Source organism: Anolis carolinensis, chromosome 1, assembly GCF_035594765.1.
Source record: "Anolis carolinensis isolate JA03-04 chromosome 1, rAnoCar3.1.pri, whole genome shotgun sequence".
Taxonomy (NCBI): Eukaryota; Metazoa; Chordata; class Lepidosauria; order Squamata; family Dactyloidae; genus Anolis; species Anolis carolinensis.
In genome coordinates this window covers 316221703-316245213 of record NC_085841.1, presented here as the reverse complement: position 1 = coordinate 316245213, position 23511 = coordinate 316221703, and positions in this window count along the sequence as shown.

Genomic DNA, 23511 nt, shown 5'->3' with positions numbered 1-23511 from the left:
ACTGATGGTTGCCAGCTCAAATCCAACTGGCAGAGACCGCGGATGAGCTCGCGCTATCAGCTCCAGCTCCATGCGGGGACATGAGAGAAGCCTTCCACAAAGATGGTAAAAGCATCAAAACTTCCTGGCATCCCCTCAACAACATCCTTGCAGACGACCAATTCTCTTACACCAGAAGGGACTTGCAGTTTCTCATGGCGCTCCTGACACACAAAAAATAACACCTAGCTCCCATACTCTAGTTAACAGTTTGTGGCAAAGCAGTAGCAAAATGGTTGAATTGCTTTAAAAATAGTACTCAAATGGGCACCAATATTGTTGATGCGCAAAAGGCATTGTAGGTCTTAGCCATTCACATTTTAAAATGTAAATTTTTAAAAACTTATTTTCAATATTTACAGATGTGTAGATTTCTGAAGCAAGGTACAATGTGGCTCACAATGAGTCTGGGGAAAGTATTCATGTTATATATTTTAGTTAAGAGTCTCGAATCCACTGGAATACTATTACACTCCAATATTTTTGATTCATGGGTTTGCAAAAACAAAAACACAACTTGCTGAAAAGATCTCAGTCACAAATCTACTATCCTATCAGTATAAGTGAAACATGCTTTCAAAGGTTTAATATTATTTTTAATGTTATCTCATTCAACACTACACGATTTTATTTCATTTTATCTACATTTAAAATTTATTTTGCTTGGAAACAAATTCTTTTACATTTAAATATATACCTACCATATATACTTGAGTATAAGCTGGCCCAAATATAAGCTGGGGCATCTAATTTTACCACAAAAAACTGGGAAAACTTATTGACTCGAGTATAAGACAAGGGTGGGAAATGCAGCAGCTACTGGTAAATTTCAAAAATAAAAATAGATACCAATAAAATTGCATTAATTGAGGCATCAGTAGATTAAATGTTTTTGAATATTTACTAAAAACTGTAATTTAAGATAAGACTGTCCAACTCTGATTACCTATATACTTGAGTATAAGCTGATCTGAATATAAGCCAACTAGGATGCTCACTCGAGTATAAGCTGAGGGAGGCTTTTTCAGCCCTAAAAAGGGCTGAAAACTTGGCTTATACTCGAGTATATACAGTAATTATCATCCTCTAAAACACACACTTCATTTTGAGTAATACCTGTTGCCTTCTGTGAACAATATTGAATAGATGTAGCATTTCTTTTGTAGTGTATTGGGAAGAGGATTTAAATAACAAATTTGAGGCGGCATCTTCATACTTGTAAATACTTAGCAAGCAGAACGAGCCTGTGTCTGTCAGATAAATTATTAATCGTGAATTTATTCTCTCGGCTCCTGTTCTGCATTTAATCTACACCGATGCATTTAATGTGGTAATATTTTAAGCTACATAGAAATGGATTCTGAAGAAAACAATTGTAATTACATGTTAACTCTTATAATACTGTCATTCTCGTCGGTGATTATTGTGTACTTAATTTATGTCACTGCTTAATGCAAAGAAGACAACCGCTTTCTTACTGTTGCTTGCTTTGGCTTTTATTTTGGCCTCAACACATAGTTAAAATGATTAGGCATGCTTTTATTGCCGCAAAAAATGAATTAGCGCAATTCCCAGTTGACTGCTTGGCTGAATTACAATTTGCATAAATTTCAGGTGGCTCAGCATGTGTTGTCGTGTGTGTTACCTGTTCCAGAAAGTAATTTAAGCTGAAAGCGTCTCATTCTTACGTGGTCAGAAGAGTCCTTTCTCTTTAGGGATGCTTTGTTCCTCCCTGAATGCTGGGATTCAAGCATTAGAACAGATGATATAGGAGTCTGTCTACAAGTATCTTGAAGGCAATGTAGTGATTAGTACAAGCCAACACGGATTTGTTAAGAACAAAGTCTGCCAAACTAATCTTACATTTTTTTTTCTCCCAATCTGGTCATTGGTTTAGTTGATAGTGGAAATGGTGTGGATGTATTTTCAGCAAAGCATTTGATAACACCCACCATCATAATTTAACTAACAAACTGACCAATGGGCTAGTGGAATAGATGGGAACACTGTCAGGTGGATCCATAATTGGTTGGGAAACTATGCCATGGAAACTCTTTAGTTGCCATCAGCAGCTGCACTTGAAACTGGAGGGAAGGAGATCTCAAGTGGAGCGTCTTGCATTTTATCTTAAGGCCATCATTCTTCAACATTTTTCTCAATGACATAGTTTAGGGTGTGAAGGCAATCTTTATCCAGTTTGCAGATGATATAGAACTGTGAAGGATGGCTAATTCATTGGAAGATGGGAATAGAATTCAAAATGAATTTAAGAAACTAGAACATTGGGCAGAAACAAGTGCAACATTCTACATTTAGGCCACAAAACAAAACCGCTCAGGTATAACATGAAAAATACATAGCTACATTTAAAAAGGCCCATGGTATTATTGTTGATCTTAAACCGAATGTGAGCCGGCAGTGGAAAAAACCAAGAAAGCAAATGCTATTTATCCTATATTAATAGGAGTATAGTTTATAATCCAAGAGAAATAATAGTTCCATCACATTCTGTGTTTCTTCTGAACTACTGTGCTCAGTTCCAAATGTTATAGGTAAGTTAGAGCAATCCAGGGAAGAGCGGCAAGGATGATGAGATATGGATGGGGAAATATATGAGGAAAGGTTATGGTGAAGAGAAGACTGGGGGAGACATAATTACTTCAAGGGTTATAACAGAGAGGGAGAAGGGAGGCCTGTTCTCAGCTGCCAAGAAGTAAGACAGATCTAGTGGTTTTAAGCTACAGGATGGTAGATTTTGATTGAAACTTCTTGTCAGTAAGACTGGTTTGGCAATGGAGCCAATACTTAAAATTGGCGACATCTTCAAAAAGAGACTGAAGTTACCTACTGAGGATGCTTTGGCCAGAGACCCTGCGCTGAGATGGGAATTGGACTTGATGGTCCATGAGTTCTAACCCGTGATTCTGTTCAGTCATACAATCATGTGATAGATTATTATTTCTCAGAAATACCACCAGATGGCAGTCTAACACAACCAATAGGTAGGTATTTTTTAAAATTAAAAAATAAATTAAAAATAAGAAGGGGGAGGGGGGAGAGAGAGTGCCATAATGGACTGTTCAGTGCTTTAATTTCTAAAATTTATTGGCCATACTTTTTGCTTGAGATATGAATGACACTGTTTTAAATTACACATTGTGGCACTTTAAAGCAGGTAAAGGCATTCCCAACTGTAGAATCATAAAGTTGGAAGAGACCTCATGGGCCATCCAATCCAACCCCCTGCCAAGAAGCAGGAAAATTGCATTCCAAGCACCCCCAACATATGGCCATCCAGCTCCCGGTTAAAAAGCCTCCAAATGAGCCTCCACCACACTCCGGGGCAGAGAGTTCCACTGCTGAACAGCTCTCCCAGTTAGGAAGTTCTTCCTAATGTTCAGATGGAATCTCCTTTCTTGTAGTTTGAAGTCATTGTTCGGTGTCCAGGGCAGCAGAAAACAAGCTTGCTCCTTCCTTCCCATGACTTCCCCTCACATATTTATACATGGCTATCATGTCTTCTCTCAGCCTTCTCTTCTGCAGGCTAAACATGCCCAGCTCTTTAAGCCGCTCCTCATAGGGCTTGTTCTCCACATCCTTGATCATTTTAGTCTCCACATTCCAGCTGGTCAACATCTTCTTTAAAGTGCAGTGCCCAGAACTGGACAAAATATTCCAGGTGTGGTCTGACCAAAGCAGAATAGAGGGGTAGCATGACTTCCCTGAATCTAGACACTATACTCCTATTTATGCAAGCCATAAACCCATTGGCTTTTTTTTTTCTTTTGCCAGCATTGTTGGCTCATGTTTACCTTGGTGTCTACGAGGACTTCAAGATCTTTTTCACATGTACTGCTGTGACTTGGTTTCCCTGAAAAGTTTTTTTGGCCCCTAGGGCTCCCCTAAAATAGATTTTTTTTGCTCCCAAACCATTGAAGTAAGCTGAGGAATCCAACAAATCCCTGATGTGTCTTGCAGATAATTTGGGAGGATTTGGTCACTGGAATCAAATGATTTGATACCTTAGAGGGGGCATAACTATGTAATCTTAGCATTCACAATTGTGGAATAGGGTAAAGAAGAACAGAAAAAGCAGCTGGGAAAGTGGACTGAGAGAGATAATCAGGACTGCTCCTTTCAGATCAGGAAAGCTGGAGGGAGTATACAGGGCTGAATTAACAATGGAATATAGATCAGGTCTGAGAAGAGCCAAGTGGTGATGAGGTATATCTCTTGCTTTGCCTCAGCCCTGCCAACTTGTTTGAAAGTAGGAAGAGTATATTGTAGCGATGAGCCTGCAATCTGGAAGGGGAGCGGAGCGGAGTGGTTTTCAGTACAACAGATCCTTTTTAAAAACCATTATCCTGGGCTGCCCTATCTGGTATTATCACTGGCATAAGAACCAGTAGCAGCTGGTTTCTGCCTGTCTGAGCATGAAAAGGGTCTTCACTGCAGCACAGCCTGGCCATACAAAACATACTTTATTGGCAATTCAATGTGGATACTTGGCAGACTGGCAACAGCTCCCCATCGGTACTCAAGTGAGGGAAAGGACTGCATTCAAAGTTGGCTTCCTGCCTCCTTAACTAAAACTTCTTCTGTGGGTTTTAAAAAAAACTATGACTTTTGTGGTGTAGTTGTATTATATAAATAAGATAATGAAAACAAACTGAAATAAATATGTAAGTACATACAGCTTGCCTCTAATCAATTTAAGCACGATGACTCTGGAGAAAAGCTAATGAATATGTGTACTGCTCCTCCAAAGGTGTCAAAGAAATGGATTCTCAGCCTTCACTAGTCTGTAGCTGCCACCTCCTCCCTCCTCCTCCACTTTCTCCAGGCTCCCCTGCCCATTGTCTGTGTGCTTCAGTTCTAAGCATAATATGGCTGTCAAACGTTCTGATTCTGTTTCAGACAAGCTTGGGAAAAGTGCTTGTTTAAAGAGAGCAGATGGTGCGTAGCTGTTAAATGCCTGCTTCAAAGTTGCTTCTGACAAGGCAGTGGTGAAATCGTGGTAGTAAATGCTTCTTTTCCGTATCATGAAGAATGAAGAAGAAATATATATTATTTCAGTAAACGTAAACCAAATTTACACTACTTAAGGTGGTGAAGCTGTTGATAGTTTTGCTTACCTGTTATGAAAGGAACATTATTAATACCCAAGCTATAGGGCACATTTCGGAGTAGGGAGAATTTCATTAACCTTTACAAAGGATGTCAAAATAGTCAAAAGACATGTAGCATATTTTGTTGTCTATTATTTCATACCCTCCATCATTTCAGATATAAATGACAAACTCTATTCATATTTCCCGACTGGCCATGACAAGGAGAAGAAAAGCATGGCCACTATCAGTAGGAGAAGCTGGTTTACCACCCTCCAACTGCCAACAGATACAGAGAAGCTGGAAGCTCAAGTGAGGATCAGTTATCTTCTCAATTGGAACAGAGGCTGCATGTAAATAATGGTGTCCAGAGTTCTCATAAGGAGTCCACACATGCCTTTGCGGAAGTGCCCTAAAACCCAGTCCACATGGATGGCTGGACCAACGGCACGTAAGTTCCATTGCCCTATTCTCCTGGGTGCCACCACTGTCTCACTAAACAAAAGTAGATCCTTGTTGGCAATGTTGTGTTAGCCATGTGATCACCATAAATGACATTGCCAGCAAGGCTCTGCCAGGGAGCTGCTTCTGGCCATTGAAACACCAATGGGTCTTTTTGATGTATAGACACTGGATTAACCCAAATACAGCTCTCCACATGTCAAAAATGCCAGGGGTCAGTCCAGGAAACTCCTCTCTACAAGTTCTGGAGTAACCTTGGTTCATCATGTGCTGGATTAATGACTGGAAGCTGTATTTCTGCTGAGGAATTGGCCATATGTCTTATGTCCTGCTCACAGTAGATTCAAGGTGAGTACATTTTATTTAACCCATTTAGACACAGTCTACTCTATTTGGTCTTACAAACAAGACCAACTATTTCTAGCTGCATTACAAAGCTTACATCACATTTCTTCTGCAGTTGGTTCTTGTAGCTCCATATAAAATTAAGAATTGTGTGCCAGAAAAATCTTATTTTCATTTCCCTTATTCATTGCCTTTTCTGCTTGCAACATATTATTTTAGACTGTAAAACTGAGAACAGTGTCTTTCTTTTACTGACTAGTAATCTACTCTGCAGGCCATTCGGGCAAGGAGTGCTGCATCAATGCTTTAAATGAAGAACAAGTAAACCTGAATATTTCCCAAGTCTCCGCTTTAAATATATGTTCTTAAGTGTTCACAATGTTCTTCTCTTTTTCTTTCACTGGACGAGATCTCAGGAACACCCTTTAAAAATGCATGTTGGGAGATTTCAAGACAAAAGGAAATATTTCTTGGCTTAGTCAGTTATTAAACTATGGAATTCACTGCTAAGAGATGTAGTATTCAAAACCAACTGGTACAGCTTTAAAATGGAGGTAGAAAAAAGCATGAATGATTATTAAGACATTTAGTTATTTATAGTCATATGGCCTGTGTGGCATGGTGGTTTGAATGTTGGACTACTACTCTGGATACCAGTGTTTGAATCCTCACACAGCCATGGAAAGGAAAGGAAGCCATTAGGTCACCTTGGGCAAGTCACCTTCTTTCACCCTCAGACAAATGCAAAGGAAACCCCCTCTGAACAAATCATGCCAAGAAGCCCTTAGGTCACCATAAGTTGGAAATGACTTGAATGCGCACAATAACAAATCCATTAAGCTCCCAGTGACTATTAGTAGTGATGGTTACAATACCTTTATGCTATTGGTTGCAGTATGACATTCAATGCAAGTTTATTTCAAAACAGGAAAAAAAAACCCGAGTATAGCAGTCATCATGTGTGCTTGTGTGTTTCATCTGGCCTCTATAACAAACAAGGTCGAGTGCTAGATGAGTGTTTAGTCTAACTCAGTACAGCTGTTTTCCTGTTCTTACATTCCTTTGCAACAGCAAATCCTGTACTGAGCTGTGAGGCATTCTGCTTAATGGATAATTCTGATTTCCACATGGGGTTAAAAAAAATAAATAACAAAAACCCAGCCTGACTTTATGAATTATAAAAGAGCTGCAGTCCAACCATATTCAGCAACATTTACTTTCTGGGTAGGCATTCTGAGGAGACATTAGGAGTGGGAAGGAATACATACCAGCTAGGATAATGATTTCAGTGCATGTGTATACATAGAACCAAATGTTTTAAATCTTCTAAAAACCAGTATAGTTATAAAATTGATTAAGGCAGTGGTTTTAACAAATCAAATAGGAAAAAAACTGAAATCATCACTTGGTAATTGCTGGAGCTCCTTCTTTCACTGTAAAGAATTATGTTGCTTTTTAAATTGTTCCTCAAAAGGTTATAGAAGACATGCCTAGAATTTTGAAAACTTCAGTGTTAGCAGGCTTCTAAGATATGAAAAGATAACATAAAATGATTGGTGTATTGGTGTGACAGTCTTGAAACATAAATATAAAAGTTATTTTGGTTTGCTGGTAGAGCCTGGAGTAGTCTTAAAGATCAGTAGTGGGTAAACACAGGACCCACTAGTACTTGAATGAAGGACCACCAATGAATACCAGGTGCTATGGGCCCCATTTTAGAGGAAGGAACTGGCAAAACCATCTCCCAGTATTCCTTGCCTAAGAAAATCATATGAAATTCATGAGCAGAGGCGTCCATAGGTATTTTGCCTTAGTAGGCAAAATAAATTTTGGCACCCCCCCCCCCCGCGCCGTGGGAGACGTGGCCGTGCGACGCGAAAGGCGTGGCTGCGCGACGTGGGAGGCATGGCCAGACCTGGCCCCGCCTCCCACACCGCACATGCCCTGGCCCTGCCTCCCATCCTGCACGGAAGGCGGGGCCAGGGCGTGTGGGCCACGGCGGGGAGGCCCAGCCAGCCTGGATGGCCCTTCTCCTTCAGGCCTGAATGGGCCTTCCCGCCGCAGTCGGAAGGCCCAGGCCCGAAGCAGAAGGCCCATCCAGGCTGGCTGGGACAGGGCGCGCGCCACGGGAGGCGGGGCCAGTTTGTAAGGATTTTTCACCCTTATTTGAATATGCACAGGTTTCTATCTTAAAACCTTATCATATCAAGATTGGGATTTGCCACGCATTGTGGCGAATCTGTGTGGTTCTGTCGAGGAGCATGGAGAACCCATCGCCCCTTGCCCCACATTGCCCAACTTATTGCCGGCCCCATTCCATGGGAAAAGCATCCCTTGCCCGGCTTCCCTCCATTGTTGCAAAGGCAACACAGGATGCAGTGGTGGCAGCGTATGCCGCTTGCTTTCCCCTTTTGCCACAGAGTCTCGCTGGAAGTAGATGTACACCATGGCAAAGGGGGATAGCAAGTGGCATAACACAGGCAAATGAACCCGTATGATGTAATTTTTAATTTGAAGAGTCTGTTACCTGAGCAGTTTGACCAGAGAATATTTGTTCCTGACTCTGAAGAGGTCAGCACCAAGAATTTTGAGGGACACCAATGACTTATTCTCATTCTATGTCTACAACACAACCAAACATATATTTCTTTAGGATCAAATAGGATACTAATAAGAGTCAGTGTGGTGTACTAGCTTTGAGTTTGGAGAACAGAGTATGAATTCTTACTCAGTGATAAAAACCCAGAGGGGACCATGAGCAAATCCAAGTTCTCTGACTTAAAGGAAGGCCATGACAAAGCTGAATAAATCTTGTCAACAAAATCCTACGATAGGATTGATATAAGTCAGAATTGACTTGAAGGTACATAACAAGGACAACAGCTTTTCAAAGCAAAATCCATTTTTAGATGCCATGGAGATTGTAAGACTAAATATAAAGTGAAAATTATGGTTGCATTTTTTAAAAATCACAATATATATTAGCTCTGGAAATATGTCAATTAAAACAACTATTTTTTTCCAAACCTTGATTAATACAATTTTATGACTTAATGGCCTCGTATATCCCTTAAAAAAGAAAGAAAGAAAGAAAGAAGAAGAAGCATGCTGGTGGAGGATGTGAACTATGCAGGAGAAAATAGTTTTAGTATAGTGAAATACATGTAAACTATCTTACTAAATTTGTATGCCTGAAATATCCAAAGTGTAAAAAAAGTTATTCCAAAAAAAGGGGAATACTTAATATAGTAACAAATAAATGGTGTTGCCTGTGCTTTTGAGATACACCAAAATCTGTAAAGTCTTTTGATATTTTCTTACAGTCATGGAAATTAAACCTTTTCAAAACTGTCACATAAATGTGACTTAGATCTCTCCCAGCAGCAACAGCACAGATCTTTATTTCCTGTTGACAAATTCATCCTGCTGTTACTTCTTCCTGCCATGCTGTTGCCATTGCAAAAAAATGTGACTTACTGGTTGGCAGGAATAATAGCAAAACCTGCCAAAAGACAAGCTAGAAGCTAGGTCTCATGTGAAGAGCCATCCCAAATCCCTCAATATGAGAGGAGAGCATCTGTGTGCTGAACTCTAAGCATATTCTTTTAACTTCTGATGAAAAAAAATAGTAAAGGGTGTTTGATATAAGGCTTTCTGTGTTGTCTAGTTTGAAACAGAAGCAAAAATATAAAATGAAAATCAGTGGTTTCAGTGCTCAGCAACATGGTATATTCCACCCATTTATATCCTCTTCCCCCCCCCCCAAAAAAAGTAGTATTCAAGATAACTTACAAGCTAAGACAAATAGTTAAATAAAATTACCCCAATCCAAATCTGTCCAAATAAGTAGCCATCATTATAACCTATGCACCATAGAAGAGGTTCTTCCTGCTATCTCTTCCGAGTCTTTCCCCACTCACTTTCTCTAATGAACCTGGGTTCCAATATTATAGAAAAATTCATTTGCACACCATAAGGTGTTGCCAACATCTTCAAAATATCAAGAAGGGACAGCACAGCTGACAATCCAGAAGCAGCTATTAACAAATTAGCCTTCTAGCTAAATACGAAATGAAAGTATTCAGTTCATCAGTTACATATTTTTCTGTAAGTCGAAAGTATTGTCAACTTTTATACATTCCATGATGCTATCATTTTTGTGTTTATAATACAGAATTTTCTCTTTACATCTTATTCAACTTAAGTACAAGGAAGAGCTTTCCAACCTTCACACAGGAGACTTCCCTTATAATAATGTACACCTGTCAATCATATAAGAGACAAGCCTTCTGGTCTTCAAATAAGGCACATCTGGTAACAATAATGCCATGCCTTGTTGTATATTGCCCTATGGTTAACCCATTCACTGATTATTTTTCTAAAGCTAAAATGCTCTAATGAACTGGGACTTTTCTTCAAAGAATTGCACCAGTTTCTTAATAATTTGGTGCTTTTCTTTGCACCTTATGCAGCTCTCCAGTATACTTTTTGTAGGGCTGTGATCCTAAATATTACACACTGTGTATCAAATGTTTCTGCATTGTAAGTTTGTGTAAACAGAAGTGCAGAATCATTTGCCCAAAGGCCAAATGTGGAGTTTGTTTCCAAAAGGTACCAAATACATCTGAACTAATTCTGCAGGAACTGAAATAAATCTGCAGAGGATATGCAATTGAAGTGACCTTGGTCATTATTTGCTCATATTGTATATTCTTTTTGTTCCAAACACCATATTTACATATATCTCAAAGACATTTCACCCTTTATTATGGAATTATTCAAGAAACACATTTGGATTCAGTACCTTTGGTATGAAACTACAATTTAAAATACAAATATAAATACAGTAGAGTCTCACTTATCCAACACTCGCTTATCCAACGTTCTGGATTATCCAACGCATTTTTGTAGTCAATGTTTTCAATATAACGTGATATTTTGGTGCTAAATTCATAAATACAGTAATTACAACATAACATTACTGCGTATTGAACTACTTTTTCTGTCAAATGTGTTGTATAACATGATGTTTTGGTGCTTAATTTGTAAAACCATAACCTAAATCGATGTTTAATAGGCGCCTCCTTAATCTCTCCTTATTATCCAACATATTCGCTTATCCAACGTTCTGCCGGCCCGTTTATGTTGGATAAGTGAGACTCTACTGTAATTCCATTACACTACAAAGCATGTTTTATTACTTATTATGTAATAGCAAGTATTCCCTTCTATAGAGTTAATTTTTCAATTAAAGCAACTTCCCTGTTAGGTAAAGGTAAAGTCTAGTCAAGTCCGACTGGGGGGGGGGGCAGGTTTCATCTCCATTTCTAAGCCAAAGAGCCAGCATTGTCCATAAATGCCTCCTAGGTCATGTGGCTGGCATGACTGCATGGAGTGCTGTTACCTACTCACCAGAGCGGTACCTATATTTGCATGTTTTTAAACTGCTAGGTTGGCAGAAGCTGGGACTAACAACGGGAGCTCACTGGTCAGCAAGTTCTGCAGCTTAGATGTTTAACCCACTGCACCACTGTGGCCTGTTAACACGTGTTTTTCTTTGCATAATGAATATGCATATTTTTAAGATATTTAGTCATCATAAAAAATAAGATATTTTCTCCATCATTTTCTTGTATATCTATATTACCCTCTGTAAAATCTCCACTGGTTTATATTTTTTTACCTCACGGCTTCTAGCAGTGCCGCCATATCTTTCTTTTTTGCCTCCTGCACATGACTCTTGCACTGGACCTCCTTTATCTTTCCTATTGCAATCCTTGCCTTTTAGCCTTGTGTTGACAGACAGGTTCCATACTATAAGCAGCATGAAGTCCAATCAAATAGTCAGTCTTTTAGCATTTTTGTAGTACTGAATATTTAATGATCCATACCAAATTCTTGCTGTTTTATCCAATTAGACAGCTTTAAAGCCACATAGAAATCAGCATCACGATTACAGTTTATCTTTGGTTTCTTTAAAGCATGTTTCTTGTACCTTTCTTCCTTTTGTTTACTTTATCTCCTTGACTTCAGTGATCTCTTCTGATGTTTATCAGTAGAAACAGCTTGTTCCATATACTTATCTGAGATATCATTATCCATTATTAAAACCCATACTAAACTGTTATTAAACCTGCCTATATCCCAGCGGCCATTACATAAACAAGTGAGTAAGTAACACCACTCTGCCAATGAGATGCTAGAACACTTTAAGATATAATCATCTGGCTATGAAATTCCACCAATGAAACTCACGACAGGATTTGAGACCTTTTGGCATGAAACATCAACTGGATATGGTACCTTTTGCTATAAAAGTCCTATACATTTTGGTAATTTGATCTGTACCTAATATTCTACACATAGCCAACAACAAGCTGATATTTTGGGGGATTTGCTACCTTTTGGAAACAAACTCCACAAATGTGGCCCATCAGGTAAACGTCTCGAGCCCACATACCTCAAGAAGTCCCTTCCTTCTTGAAGCCCTGTTAGCTCTGAAAGGGGCAATAAAATGAATGCTCTATAGTCACAAGGTCATAACTCATAGCTTTGTTTTTCCTTCCTTCTTGTTGTGGTACTTCCAAGTGCCAGCTGAGTCCATTGATTCTTCCACCACCTTCTCTACAGAGGAGAGGAAAGTTGTTCCAGCTGAGTTTCCTGTCTGAGGCATCATTAGATCCAGTGACTAATCTCCATGGTACAAAGTCATAAGATACCAGCAGCTGTGACTGCTGGTAAAACTCTTAAGGTGCCAGGTGGGAAGGCTGTTCCTTGGGGAAGCTGCTAGTTTGAGTGGTGCCTACTGTGTTGGCATAGCTTGATACAAGCTATATAATTATTTCCCCTATGTGGTACCATTAATTTATTTTAAAATGTGTATGTTTTTTTTAAAAAAAAAAAAAGTTCAGTGAAGTGCAACTGCACTTGTAAAGTGTTTTGATAAAGGAACAAGATTTACTTGGGTTCAGAAAAGAAATTAATCTTTCAAGAGCTTAGCCGATCCCAGGAGAACCAAAAAGAAGCACCAACCCCCTCTACTCTCTTTGCTGTGGTGCCTCTTTTGACTTTTTTGAACACCTGGACAGGAAAAATGGCAGCAGCAGCCAACGGGGCTGGTCCCCTGAGCCAGCTCTGGTGTTCTTTCCTCTCTGCAGAATGACCCTCAACTTGTCCATGAGTCATATTAATATCCATTATTGTGGCCTCCAAACCTGCCCTTAACCTATACATGAGGATATATGGGTAAGTCTATGTTAGAAATCAATCTCTGAAAGCTCTGGCTCCTAAAGAAAAAAAAATCCCTGAAGAGTAATAGTAGGTGTAGAGCGGGGGTCCCCAAACTAAGGTCCCTTCTACACTGCCATATAAAATCCAAATTATCTGCTTTGAACAGGATTATATGACAGTGTAGACTCATATAATCCAATTCAAATCTAATAATGTGGTTTTTCCACTTTCATAATCTGAATTATATGGCAGTGTAAAAAGGTCCTAAGGCCCGTGGGCACGATGTGGCCCTTCAAGGTCATTTACCAGGCTAATGCCCTAAACTTTAGACTTAGGGTCAGCCTAAGTCTGAGATGATTTGAAGGCACACAACAACAAACTTTCAGATTATTAGCCACCTTGAGTCACATTGGTTCATATTTTTTTCAAACTATAGTCTGACCCTACAACAGTCTGAGGGACCATGAATGAGACCTCTGCTTAAAAAGTCTGAGGATTCCTGGTTTAGAGAGAATGCACATTGAAAAAAATGCACTGAAGTCAAATTCAAAAGTAAATCAATTTTTAATAATAATAATTCATTTTTTTGGCTATGGAGCTTAATAGCCAGTGGCTGCCTGAAACCAAATTATTTGTATTACAAACTTGTACATGGATAAATAGAATGTTTATGTTGAAAGGCTACAATTATGAGCACATGTATCTGAAGAAACATGTTTTATATCAGTCTGCAGTCTACTAATTGAGTCTCTTGACTATTATTTTGATTATTTATATTTTTGATTAATCAGTTCTCTAACCATGCAGAGTTCTCAAAGAAATGTACAAGAAATATTAAAAAGTACTATTTAAAAACAGATTTAAGAGCCAGAATGGCTTAGTATGAGTGTTGAGTTACAGTTCTGGAAATCAGGGTTCGAATACCTGTTTGGCAGGTCATACACTCTCAGCCTCAGAGGAAGGCAATAGTAAAGCCTTGTGATAGTCACCTTAGTTTTGCTGTAATTCGGAGTTAACTTGAAGGTATAAAAGAATAACAAAATATTTTTTAAAATATTTCTACAATTTCTTAAAAACAGATCAAAAGCCAAAGGCTGGTCATAATTTATTGCCGTCTATCATCAAGCCGGCTTTCACTTATGGTAATTCTGGGAATGAAAGATGTCCAAGACATCCTATTATTTGCTGCCCTGCTCAGGTCTTGAAAAGTCTTATTTGCCAACTGCTTTCCACTTTGCTAGACCTAACTTAATCAGTTTGGTTTATAAGAAGAGTTCAGTCTTGATTTTCTCCCTCACCGGACTTTGTATTTTTGGAATTCCATAGTATCCTCAAACTCTTCTCAAGCACCATTTTTCAAATGAGCTGATTCTCTTCCTATCAGCTTTCTTCACTGTCCAGCTTTCACAACCATAATTGGAAATATGATGGCATAGACAATGCTGATTTTGGTAATCAATTATATTTATTTAAACTTGAAGCCCCGGTGGCGCAGCAGATTAAATAACTGAGCTGCTGAACTTGCTGACCAAAAGGTTGGTGGTTAGAAATCTGGGAAGCGGGGTGAGCTTCCGCTGTTAGCCCCAGCTTCTACCAACCAAGCAGTTAGAAAATATGCAAATGTTAGTAGATCACTAGGTACTGCTTTAGCAGGAAGATAACGGCGCTCCATGCAGTCATGCCGGCCACATGACCTTGGAGGTGTCTACGGACAACAACGGCTCTTCGGCTTAAAAATGGAGATGAGCACCAACCCTCAGAGTCAGACACAACTAGACTTAATATCAGGGGAAAACCTTTTCCTTTTTTTTAGCTGGAAGGTCTTGTGTAGTACTTTCATAGCTGGTAAGCTACCCTTTCAAGTCCTAATAACCTGCTTTCTTTATTACCCTTTTCATTCTGATTAAAACTGAGTCTCGTCATTCACTTTAAAGTTATGTAAATCATCTAAGGTCATTATTTTTGTTTTGTTACTCTTCACCTATAACCCTGTGTTTGCACTTTCTTCCTGAACTTGATCATCCTATTGTTCCATGTCTTTCCTCTTTTCTCCTGGTAGTATGATGTCATCTGCAAACCTTAAATTGTTGGTATTCTTTGCTCCAATTTTGATGCCTGTTTCATCTGAGTGTAATCCAGCCAGATGAGATAATACAACCTTAACTGTTTGTCAGAAGTTCAGAAGAGATTGCGTCAGGTGGGCTTCCCTTGGGGGGATATGCCACAAATAAGATGGTCCTACAAAAGAAGCTGTCTTACGTACCTGCCAATCTAGCCTCATGAATTGATGATACAAACTGCAGAATCTCTGTTGGGACCATCTCATTTTCTGTGAAGATATGCAAACAGAGAGACAGACAAATGAACTCAGAATAATGGAATATATGGTTGCACAGCCATAAACACTAGTTGTATACTAGCTTCTGTGTTGTGCTGTGTTCCTTCCAGTTGACCACATTGAACATTGAGTTTTATACATTTAGGATTATTCTGTAGAAATAATTAAAATTTCTGTCCTTTGGTATAGAAAGTGTCAAAAGTCATTTTTTCTGAGGCCCACTTGGAGAAAAACAACAATGATAAAAGAATCTCAGTTTAAATGCCTTTCCCCCCCTTTTTTCTATCATGACCATTAAATAAATCTCATAGCAAAATCTGGCATGGAGACTGAAACATTCTTATTGGAATATGCCCAGTTTCATAATAAGTGCAAAATTACAGATGGGTGCATGCAATACACAAGCCTCACCAGCTGCTGTTATCTCTTATGGAAGAGAGGTTACTGGTTTGCACTGAAATACTTCCTTTCAGCAAGTTCCCTATTTTTTCCTTCAGGTTTTTCCTCAGTAATCTTTAATTCACATAGAATTACACTTCAAGATCTGTTCCGGTGACAGCATTTACAAGTATGACTGGGGAAAAAAAAGACTGAAGTGCATGGGAATAAGATGCTATTTTTTGTTGTTTTGACTATGTCTATCACATCTTTTTTTTAAAAACTGACATTAGTGAACACTGAAGAGAAAGACTCATTTCTGTTACAATTTGAGAATTTAGACCAGGCCAATGCTTCATACATTATTGATCTTGACCTGATGGAAGCATGTAGCTGCAGGGATCAGGACAAAACTAGGACATTGCCTTTCAAATAAGTCCCCCCATTAAATGTGTCATTCATTTCACAAATTTCTAGCATGACAGAAAGAGAAACAGTAAAAACTATTCATATCTGTGGGGACGGAGGAAAATGTTCATTTTGGGAGGCAGAATTCTTATTATTTAAGAATAAGATTTCTAGTTTCAGCCATCTTTCCTCTGGTAGCATGGGGATATAAAGTGAGGCTCAAATTTGTACGCAGCTCTTGAAACATCTTACGTGTGTTGCCTCTGCTCTGCTCACTCAATATATGCACTGAGAAGATAGAAATACACTTTGTTCCTTCAGTATATTACCAGATGGGTACCTGAGTTTTACCAAGGTGAAATGGACTGAGTTCTTGTGTATTTATTTATTTAGGTAAAGGTAAAGGTTTTCCCCTGACGTTACGTCCAGTCGTGTCCAACTCTGGCGGTTGGTGCTCATCTCCATTTCTAAGCCAAAGAGCTGGCATTGTCTGCAGACGCCTGAAAGGTCATGTGGCCAGCATGACTGAATGGAGCGCAGTTACCTATTGATTTACTCACATTTGCATGTTTTCAAACTGCTAGATTGGGAGAAGCTGGGGCTAATACCAGGAGCTCACCCTGCTCCCTGGATTCGAACTATCGACCTTTTGGTCAGCAAGTTCAGCAGCTCAGTGGTTTTATCCGCTGCACCACAGGAGGCTTCTTGTTTATTTATTTACTGCATTTATATCCCATCCTTCTCAACCTGAAAGGAACTCAGGGCGGCTCACAGAACTTCAACTGGAAAACTCCCAGGTAGAAACGGTAGTGTGATGCTTCCAAATTCAGAATTACGTCTCTATTTACTAAAGTGTTGTTAATTCATCCCAAGGGACAGTGATATAATATTAGTTGGTGCAGAGAACAACATCCTGCTGAGAAGAAAAATGATACTAAACATATAGAAGTACATGAGGAGAATTCTTATCTCAAACTATTAAGAGGTTTAAAAGTAACTACTGTACTATCCCACAAAAAACAACATTTGAACTGAGCCCAGAAACAACATGGCAGCCAGGGAAGCTCTTACAACCTCTGAAGATGCCAGCCACATATGCAGGCAAAATGTTAGGAGGGAATGCCACTGGAACATGGCCATACAGCCCGAAAAACTCACAGCAACCCAGTGATTCCAGCCATGCTTACTTAGGCGATCCCTCGACGTTCGAGGACGATAGTCTTCCAACCTTGGTATCTTGGGTGTGTGTTCTTAGGTGACTGAAGAGACCGATTCTTGACCCGCATATTCTCCCGCAGTGAGGACATCGGTTTCCAGGTGGGAGGCGGTCCCGGTCGGGGTTAGCTTGACGCTCCTTCCTCTTGGCACGTTTCTCCCTTAAGCCCTCCGTTCGTGCCTCTTCGAACTCCGCAGCACTGCTGGTCACAGCTGACCTCCAATCAGAGTGCTCAAGGGCCAGGGCTTCCCAGTTCTCAGTGTCTATGCCACAGTTTTTAAGGTTGGCTTTGAGCCCATCTTTAAATCTCTTTTCCTGCCCACCAACATTACGTTTCCCATTCTTGAGTTCGGAGTAGAGGAGCTGCTTTGGGAGACGGTGATCGGGCATTCGGACAACGTGGCCAGTCCAGCGGAGTTGATGGCGTAGGAGCATCGCTTCAATGCTGGTGGTCTTTGCTTCCTCAAGCACGCTGACATTTGTCCGCCTGTCTTCCCAAGAGATTTGCAGGATTTTCCTGAGGCAACGCTGATGGAAACGCTCCAGGAGTTTGGTGTGACGTCTGTACACAGTCCACGTTTCGCAGGCGTAGAGCAGGGTTGGGAGGACAATGGCTTTATAAACAAGCACCTTGGTATCTCTAGGGATGTCCCGGTCATCAAACACTCTCTGCTTCATACGGAAAAATGCTGCACTCGCAGAGCTCAGGCGGTGTTGTATTTCAGTGTCGATGTTGACTTTTGTGGAGAGGTGGCTGCCAAGGTAGCGGAAATGGTCAACGTTTTCTAATGTTACACCGTTAAGCTGTATTCCTGGCTTTGCAGAGGGATTAGCTGGTGCCTGTTGGAAGAGCACTTTGGTTTTCTCGATGTTCAGTGAGAGGCCGAGCTTCTCGTATGCTTCTGCGAAGGTGTTTAGAGTGGCTTGTAGGTCTTCTTCTGAATGCGCACAGATTACGTTGTCATCAGCATATTGGAGTTCTATAACAGATTTTGTGGTGACCTTGGTTTTGGCTCTCAGTCTGCTGAGGTTAAATAGCTTGCCATCTGTCCGATAGATGATTTCCACTCCGGTGGGAAGCTTCCCATCAACAAGGTGAAGTATCATAGCGATGAAGATGGAAAATAAGGTGGGGGCAATAACACATCCCTGCTTGACGCCTGATTCCACCTTAAATGGGTCACTTTGGGAGCCGTTGCTGTCCAAGACTGTTGCCATCGTGTCATCATGGAGGAGCCGCAGGATGTTCACAAATTTGTCAGGGCACCCGATTTTTTGGAGGATGGTCCAGAGAGCGCTGCGATTCACTGTGTCGAATGCCTTTGCAAGGTCAATGAATGCCATGTACAGAGGTTGGTTTTGTTCCCTGCATTTTTCTTGGAGCTGTCGAGCAGTGAAGATCATGTCCACTGTTCCTCTGGAGGGACGGAAGCCATTCTGGGATTCTGGGAGGGTGTCTTCTGAGACAGGGAGAAGGCGGTTTGCAAGGATTCTTGCAAGGATTTTCCCGGCCGAGGTTAGAAGGGAGATACCACGATAGTTCCCGCAGTCTGTTCTGTCCCCTTTCTTGAAAAGGGTGATGATGGTGGCATCCTTGAAGTCAGCTGGGATTTTCTCGGTCATCCACACCTTTTTAATGAGCTGGTGGAGTTGTTGTATCAGCTCAGGTCCACCCTCTTTGAAGATTTCAGCAGGAATCCCATCAGCCGCTGGCTTTGTTGTTTTTTTGTTGGCTGATGGCATTGCTGACTTCTTCCAAACTAGGCAGTGCTGCAAGCTCATCCCTGGTTTGTTGTTGCGGGATTTGTGAGAGGGTCTCTTCGGCCACATTGGAGCTGCGATTCAGCAGGTTCTGGTAGTGCTCTTTCCAACGTAGTGCAATTGATGTTTTGTCCTTCAGAATTTTGGTTCCATCTGATGAGCGTAGGGGCTGTATGCCATGGTTTCTTGGTCCGTAAATGATCTTTGTGGCTTTGAAAAATCCCTGAGCGTCATGGGTATCTGCAAGGTGTTGGATTTCTTCAGCCTTCTTTGTCCACCAGATGTTCTTGAGTTCTCTGGTCCTTCTTTGGACCTCAGCTTTTGCATTGGCATAGATCTTTTTCTTGGCAGCACAGTTGGTGTCTCTCTGCCATGTTTGGAAGGCTTTCCTTTTGTTATCAATCAGCTGTTGGATCTCTTTGTCGTTATCATCAAACCAGTCTTGATGTTTCTTAGTTAGGTATCCAATGCTTTCTTCGCAGGCTGTGATGATGGAGGTCTTCAGTTTGTTCCAATGTTCCTCAACATTTTCGGGGTGTTCTGTGGGTAGATGATCTTTGAGTGTTGTTTGGAGAAGGGCTCGTTTGGAGGGCTCCTGAAGGGCTTGGGTGTTCATTTTGCGCCATGTTTTTCTTCCTTGGAGTCTGCGTTTGGGGACGATCTTGATAGCCATCGTGGATCGGATTAGCCTGTGGTCTGTCCAGCAGTCATCAGTACCTGTCATGGCTCTTGTGAGAAGGTATTCCAGCCATGAAAGCCTTTCATAATACAAATCTCATACAAGTTAGCAAAATATGGTCCAAGGTAAGATTCCCAATAGAACACATGCTAGAGACGTGTTTTAATTGTCAGTTTTTCTTGCCTTCAGATCCTTTCTAAACTGCCTGTGGTTCAATTTCCAGTTTTGTGAGAGAATCCTCAGAACAATGTGCTGAAATATTTGGGGTTCAGTTCTATAGCCACTTGACTGGGACAAGCTTGACTGAAACCATTGAGGAATTGAACTGTCAATCAATTATCAACATTTGTAACTTCTCCCATACCAGGAAAGGCTGTCAATTTAATGAATTTTGAAGGCCAGAGAGGACAGCTGTGGCAGCTCCAAGGGCCAGCTTCCTGCCAAAAAAAAAAAAAAATGAAAAAAGGTGGGAGGGAAAAGAGGGAAGAGAAGAGAAAGGGAAAAAAAAGAAACAGAATGGGATGCTGATTGAAATCAAATTCTATTGTTGTTTTTTTAAAATGGGGCATTTATTTATTTATTCCCTGCCTTTTGCAATAATGTTTCCCAGAGCAGCTTATAAATTGTTAATTTCACAGTTCTCTGCCCGCAGGCTTATAATCAGGACACACAAGGAAAAGAGGATGGCAATGCAGGAGGGGACCATGTTCATCAGCTGCTGGATGCTGTCCTTGAGAGGCCAGAGCAATAAGAGCTGTAATATTGAGGGAGGACCTCTCAACAGTTGCTGGAGATCAGGCATGATGGAGCTGTATCTAAGCTTCTCTACTTCTCTTTCAGAAGCTAGACGGCAGGTGTCCTCAAACATTTTCAGCCAAGGACAGGTTCACAGTCCTTCAGACTGTTGGGATGGACAGGGGTAGACAACAGTTTGGAAAAAAAAAATGAATGAATTCCTATGCATACTGCACATATCTTATAGTGCAAAAGAAAATGACAGAACAGTACAATCTTTAAAATGAAGAATAATTCGAACCAACATAAACTTGCCAGTATTCAATGGGAATAGTGGGCCTGCCTTTGGCTGATGAGATAGTCAAGTTAATTAGATTGTTGTTGTTGTGTGCCTTCCAAGTCGGTGACCCTAATTCTAAAGTTTAGGGAAGGTAAATGACCTTGGCGAGCCTTAAGTTGGGGACCCCAGGTCTAGAGCAATGACGAATGGAATCGGGGAGGAAAGGGTCTTTCTTGATGTTTAACAGTGCTGGGGGGCTGCAATCTATTTCACAGGTGAATTGCCTATTTTACAGGCTTTCAGGAGAGGTAACTGATTCGAAAAAGGAACGATCAGTGGAGTGTTAGAGAAGGATTTTGGGAGATCAGGATTTGAATCCTTGCTTGAACATGGAAACTCACTGAGTGACCTTGAGCAAGTCATATTCTCTCAGCCTGAAAGGAAACCAACTCCCTCTGAATAAAACTCACCAAGAAAAACTTGTTTCAGGTTTGCCTTAGGACTGCCATAAATTGGAAACAACTTGAAGATACACAACAGCTGTAGCAACAACAGCAGCAGCAGAGCCTGGATATATTTTGGATATGCAAAACCAGCCAGGAATATGTTTTGCCCACATCTTTTTCACAGCTTTTGTGTGCTCAAACTTCTCAGGGGATGTTCCATCTGCAACTACATTACCATTGTGCTACTCCAATTGTACCATAAATTTTCCACAGGATACAATTCTGATAAGTTTTGCTTATGGGCACGAATGACTTTGGGGGAAGGTTGTGTAACAGCCACTAAGAATGCCCGCTGTTCCCCCTTGTTAAAAGTTTCAGCATTTGCACAGTCAGTGTGCATTCCATATATTGTGCTAAGACCCTTAAAAGGCAAATAGATACTTTGCCTAGCCATAATCAGGTTTACTCAGAAGTAAGTCCTAATAATTTCAGCAGTGGCTAGGTAAAGGTAAAGGTTTTCCCCTGACATTAAGTCTAGTGGTGTCTGACTCTGGGGGTTGGTGCTCATCTCCATTTCTAAGCCATGTCTCCAAGGTCATATGGCTGGCATGACTGCATGGAGCGCGGTTACCTTCCCACCTGAGTGGTACCTATTGATCTACTCACATTTGCAAGATTTTGAACTGCTATGTTGGCAGAAGCTGGGGCTCATAGCGGAAGCTCACTTCGTTCCCTGGATTTGAACCGCCTACCTTTTGGTCAGCAAATTCAGCAGGTCAGTGATTTAATCAGCTTCACCACCAGGGGCTCCTCAGCAGAGGCTACTTCCTAATAAATATGTGCAAAATGATGCATCTTGGAGATCCAAGCCAATATCCATGGATTTCTGTTACATATTGTAGTTTGTGTTATATATTGTGGCATTTCCATTTTTTTACCGAAGTACTGTGGCTTCAAAATAAACATTTTCTGCTTACCAGTGGTGTCACAAGGTAGTTGCTGGCAGTGCAAGCTGTACTGGGTGACATCATCAGAGGGGATGAAACCAAAATGACTATTACATTTTTGTGTTATTTTTGAATTAAAAAAAATATCCCTGTAGTCAGATATAACCACAAAAACATATTTCCTCAACCCAGTTTATATGTGCTACATACTTATGAGGCTAAAACCCTATGCTAATGTACTTTTTGAACTTTCTAATGCCAGAGCTATTGTTATTACCCAGTTACAAGGATGCTTCAAATCACATGTTTTCATCTTTTCATCCAAAATAGTGTATGTGACTCTTAATGAGACATGCCACATTATCACAGGATGTCTACACCCTACATCACTGCTCCTTCCTCTCTATGATTTCCCCATACGTATTTATACATGGCCATCATGTCTCCTCTTAGCCTTCTCTTCTGCATGCTAAATATTCCCAGCTCTTCAAGCCATTCTTCATAGGGCTTAGTCTCCAGACTCTTGATCATTTTAGTTGCCCTCTTCTGGACACATTCCAGCTTGTCAACATCTCCCTTCACCTGCGGTGCCCAGAATTGGACACAGTGTGATTCCAGGTGTGGTCTGACCAAGGCAGAATACAGGGGTGGCATGACTTCCCTGGATCGAGACACTAGACTCCTATTTATGCAGGCCAAAATCCCATTGGCTTTTTTTTGCCATCGCATTATTGGTTCATGTTTAACTTGTTGTGCACGAGGACTCCAAGATCGTTTTCTCACATACTGCTGTGTGATTTTTATATGCCTAAAACCAGAATTAAAAAACTCTAAAATCAGAACAGTAAATAAAGAACAACACTCTGAAAACAGAGGAATTACAGACATGAATCAATCAGGCCCAGCTAACACCTCTGAACAAAGGATTCCCCCAGGCAGGAACGAAGCTTGCAAGGCCATTCATGTCAATCAAGGTGATTAATCACAACATTCACACTGGCCTCCAACAGACAAGACTTCTTCCTCCCACCCTGGACCTTCCAGAGATATATAAACCTCCCTTGCTTAGTTTTCCAGTATACCTCACAACCTCTGAGGATATAACATAATGTGGGCAAAACGTCAGGAGAGAATGCTTC